Below are 5,363 nucleotides of genomic sequence, written 5' to 3'. Positions count from 1 at the left end.
ATGATCTTGTAATGTTTGATATATCCTTTGCTTGTGAATTAATGTCCTGTGCCCGGTTTGATCTGTTTTTATTGTACTTTTGAAGAAATTTCATGCCACTGCCTTCATCTGCGTTGTGACGCTGCTTTGATATTTATATATCTCTATATATCTCAATATCTCAGACACAACCATCGCCCCGCGTCGTCCTCCCCCTAGGGCGACTCGGGCGGCCAGAAACCTAGCCGCCGTCGCCGCAAACTCCCTCCTCCTCTCCCTCCGCCGCCGCCGGAAGATGCTGCCGGGCTAAGCCCGGGTGCCGACGGCGGTGGCGGGGAATCTCCTCTCTCGCGCGTCTCCGGGGTGGGGCGGACCCCAAGGCGTGCGGTGGCGCGACCGATCTGGGATCTGCGGTGCGGCGGATGGCTGCAGGCGGTGGGACGCCGGCCCGTCCTCGGACGGCGACGGCTTGACGCGGCGGAGGCCAGGGCTGCGGGCGCTGCGGATGGCCCTTCGGGCGTCGGCGGTGGCCGGCTTGGCATGCTGCCTTCAGATCGGCGACGGCGGCATGGAGGGCCTGGTGGTCTCGTCGGCGGCACCTCCGATCAGATCTGTTCTGACCGGTGCAGCTGGCGGTGGTGGTCATCTCTTCCGCCAGAGGTGGTCGGCCTGAGGCTAGGTGTTCGGATCCCGGGATCCGTCATCTGGCACCAGCTGCGAGTCGGGGAGACGTAGTTGCCGGTGAAAACGGAGCCGACGGCGGGCGATGGCGGCGTTCCACGTCATTACCTTGATGAAGGCATCGTCATGCGACTACCGTCGACCCACTTGTATTGCTCCAGGGAAAACCCTAGAATCTGGTGTTCCAGACCGGACGATGGCGGTTTCGTTTCTCTCTTGGGAGCATCATTTTGTGGAGCAGCGCTGGAAGTCAGAGGCAGGAGGTGGAGCGGCTTCGACTTGCACGGAGCTTCGGTGGAGATGTCAAGTCATGCCTGACCGACAGGTGCTACGCTTGGTCATGCCTGATCGGCAAGTGCTACGCACGACAGATCCTCCAAGGGCTTCAAGCTGTGTCGGCTGGTGATACTTGGCAGCATGGCGTTGAGGTGTATCAGTGGCGACCGCGACGTGTTCAGCTGTTTGCGCGCAGGGAGGAGGTGTCGTTGGGCGCCGTGGTGGAGTCGACGATAACTGGACCGAGTAAGGTTGATGCATCAGTACATTTCTGAAGATGGAGCGGTGGCAGTTGGCGGCGGCGGCCTCTGAGAGCACGCCGGACCAGTGTGTGCCCCAGACCCGACACGTGGCTAGGTTGGGGTCTCAGGTCTTAGATGTTAGGCTTGTCTGCGATGTCTGTTTGGTATTAGGCCAAGGCTATCTGCACCCCTTCATCAACTGGATAGGTGATTAGGTGTAGCGACAGTTTGTTGCTTAGACGGCGGCTTTAGTCCTACTGTTGTATGACTTTGTAAGGTCTTGTGAGAATAATTAATAAAGTGGCTGTATGCATCGTCCAGATGCAGAGGCCGGGGGTCATCCTCCTTTTCAATAAAAATGTCTATATCTTTCCTCTCTTCTATTTTTGTATAAAAAGCACCACTGGATCGGTAGCCCGTACATATATTCTCATCCGACTGTTCGCGATTTATGTTGGACCATGCTAATTCATCATCAGGTAATCATTTAATCCTCTATATCATCCATCATTTGGCCCCTACATATAAAACTAATTCACGATTTAAGTTGGACAACAGCCAATCATCATTTGGTCACCATTGAATTTCTCAGAAAAATGTGATTCAACTCCAATAGTGGACTGTTTTGTTTCTAGAAATGTGGCATATGGCCCAGATTTATAAGAAAGCTCAAAAATGATTCTTAGTGCTGGAGTAACCAGCTTACAAGGACACGGACTCCTCCCCCCGGCTCTCGGGTCGCCCCTAGCGGGCGACTCGGGAGCGACCCCAAACCCTAGCCGCCGCCACCTCTCCTCCCTCCTCCCCCCGCCCCGCCGCCACCCGAGATCCCGCCGACTGCTGCGCGTCTTCCGGTGAAGGTGGCGGCGAGGATCTGCTGCCTCACGCCGCTGTGAGGGGCTCTGGAAGCCAGGGCGGCGGTCCTGGGTGGAGATGGCGGCGCCGATCTCTCCGGTGGATGGCGCGCACGGGTGCTGGTCGTCCCTTCCAGCCGCGTGGGTGGCGTGAGGGCGGCGAGGTCTTGCTGCAGCGGCGGGCGGCTCTTCTTCCTCTCGGCCCCTTCCCCTCGCAGTGGCCTCCTCTCCCGATTTGGTGGCTGGCCCGTCAGATCTGGCCAAGGATGGGGTAGTGGAGTCTTGGAACGGGGGAAACCCCTTGTCGATTTCGCGTCGACCTCGACGCCGGCGGTGCTCCGGTGTCGTTCCCCTCTTGAGGGCAGGTCGAGCTTCCAGATCCGTCCCCCTCTTCCCCCTTCCTGCTCTGGGCGAAAGTCTTGGCCTTTTGGCCGGACGGCGGAGGCGTTCTGGCATCTCAGTCCTCCCTGGAGGCGCCGTTCAAGGGGTGGTTGGAGGTTGGGTGTGCGGCTTGGTGGTGGGTGGCGGCAGCTGTGCTCGGATCCCCTGGTTGCCGGCGTTGTTGGTGGCGTTTGGGTCTTCCACATCTTTTAGTGGCTCCCCGCCTTGTCTGCTGGTTGGCTGCCGGCCGGTGGTGGGCATCCAGCACGGTCTGGACGAAGGGGAGATAGTGGTCTCCCCTCCGGCAGTGGGTGGCGGAGTTGATGATTTCCTTCAAGCGGTCTGGGCCTTCATGTCCACGGCAATTGTCGGCGCAGGGTGGCCTCGGCCCTGCTATTCTGTCTGCTCAAGATCTCCGGCGGCTTGATCGCAGTTTCTCTTGATGCTCTGTTCGCTGCTGCTCCGGGTCGTAGTGAATTTGGCATGTATTTTTTAGTTTTTGGTCAAGTCTTTGCCTTTGTAATTCAGCATCATTGTATCCTAGCCGGTTGATGGCTTCATTAATTTGAAGTCGGACCTTCGTGCCTTTTCTCTAAAAAAGAAAACCAGCTTACAAGGAAGCAACAGAACAACCTAGGTTGTCCCCTTAATAGCATGCACAAATAGGACTCTGGGGAAGCAAAGATGAAAGGCCACGGCCAACAAACAACAGAAGATAAGCAAAGTAACACAACACGGACTCAACCAACATCCGGTCTAGCTTCGTCCGTTCCCCTCCAGATGGTGCAAAGCAGGATCTTAAATATCATCATCATCGTGGGCTCTTTTCACTTTACAAGTAGAAGCTGCTTCCGTTGCAAGATGAGCGACAAAGCGCTGTGAAGTTCCTAATCAGGGGAAGAGGCTCCCTCTCCCGACTCCGCCTCGCGCCGCCTCCCCGGGCGGCGGCTGGAGCGGCTCCTCCGCATCCCTCCCTCGCTCCCACCCTTCCGTTCTCCCTCCCCCGCCGCCGCCGGACGGCGCCCCCGGATCTGGCCGAGTGGCTCGGCGGCGGGCCTTCTTTTCCCCCGCGCGCAGCGCCCTTCCCGGGGCAGGGCTCGGCGGCGGGTGCAGCTCGGCTGGAGGTGGTCCGGCGTCCTGGTGGCGGGGGCCGGCGGCTGGCGCAGTGGTGGCGCTGCCTCTTGGCGGCGGGGTGGCCTGGTGGCGCTGGTGGCCGGCGGCGCGCCCCCGGCCCAGATCTGGGCCCTTAGGGCCCTATCTGGGTCCTAGCGGGCCGGCGCCGACGTGGCCTCGCTGTCTGCAGCTCGGGGAGGAGGAGGAGTGGCTCGGATGTGGGCGGCGGCGCCGACGGCGTGCCGGCAGCAGCGCGAGGGCGGGAGCTTTACGGGCCCACGAGGGCTCGGCCGGGCCTGTGGGCCTACGGGCCTGGTGTGCTCCTGCTATTGCGTCCGGACGGCTACTGTCACTGACGGTGGAGGTGGGGCCCTCCCGCGTGCCGACGGTACTGATGCCCTAGTCCCGGCTCTGATTCTTCGCGTGTTGTCCTCACTTCGCGGTGTCGTGGTGAGACGGTGTGGGGGCCTCTTGACCGTGTTGGCGCTGGGTGGTGGTTGGTTTGGTGGCTGGCTCCGGAGCGCCCGAGGTGCGGGTTGGGATCGGGGGAAACCCCTGTCGGCTTGGTCGACACCGGCGCGGCGGCGCCTGTGGGTGCCACCTGACCTTCCGGGAGGGCGTCGGGGGCTACCTTTCCTCTCGCCTCGTCGTGTACCGGGGGAAACCCATGGCAGCAGCGTCGTCATCGTCACGATCCTTCTTTGAGGTGTTGATAGGTGCCGGCGCTTCGGAGTCTTGGAACCTAGTGGAAGATCCCGGTGGGCGCAGCGATCGCGAGGCTTCTGCGTTTTCGTTGATCCGCCATTGTCGGCATTTGTTTCTTTTGCTCTTTCCCTGTCGTTTCTTTTGGGTGTCACTGTGCTGCTTCCGCCCCAGCACCTATCCTTGTACGGCTTGGTTGGTTGCTTTGTATACAAAGCGGGGGGAAACCCTTTTTCGGTAATCAGGGGAAGAGAAAAACGGTTATGAAAAACTAAATCATTATGAGTTGTCGAGATCGCCCACGCATGCAATCCCAATAAGCAGCATCCGCCTTGCTTCAGGCTTCAGGCTTCAGCGTTGGATTTTTAGAACCTGGAAGGCCCTGCTTCATCTTTGGATGTTGTCCATTTTAAAACGAACATCACCGGGATATGTGCCAAAGTGGTTGTCTTCGCAGCGGGTTAATCTGTTAAACAGGAGAGCACCTAGCGTCTAGAACAATTTTTTGAAACATTTGGACTGCAGACTGTGTTGGCTAAAGAGCCTCCTGTCACAAGCCCATTCCATTATTTAATTGATGTCAATATGTTGTGGCAGAAAGCAGCCATGGATGCCGGCTGAGAAGGTGCAGCTCTCCTCTGGTTATTAGAGGATTCAAATATTTCAAGTACATGATTAGCAGAAGTAATCCAATAACTTTGATTGGCACATATCCCCATGCCAGATCGGACGGCAAGCAGGGGTGGAACCGGGGATCCCTCGTTCTCCCAAACTTTAGGATCGCGTACAGATACATACGAAATCTTCCCAGGAGAGCTGTGCTCGGCATAACCACTGTTTTAAATAGCCTGCTATAGTGTTTACAAAAGGTCTTGCGCTAAGAAATTTTGGTCCGAACAAATAAACAAACATTTTAAATAGCGCGCTATAGCTCCGCTATAGAACGCAATAGCATTTGGAAGAGGTCCGCCGCTAAGATGCTAGCGCCCTATTTAAAACTAGGGGCACAACACCAAACAAATTATGATAGGGTACAAAGAAAGAGCAAATGAGCAACATCCTCTCGCAGGTTATTGAGCTTACAGTCATGTTGGCATGTCTAGCTCGTCTTCACTAGCTCATCAGTGACATGGAT

This window comes from Triticum dicoccoides, chromosome 3A (genome assembly GCF_002162155.2).
Source record: "Triticum dicoccoides isolate Atlit2015 ecotype Zavitan chromosome 3A, WEW_v2.0, whole genome shotgun sequence".
Classification (NCBI taxonomy): domain Eukaryota; kingdom Viridiplantae; phylum Streptophyta; class Magnoliopsida; order Poales; family Poaceae; genus Triticum; species Triticum dicoccoides.
This window is presented reverse-complemented; position numbering follows the sequence as displayed.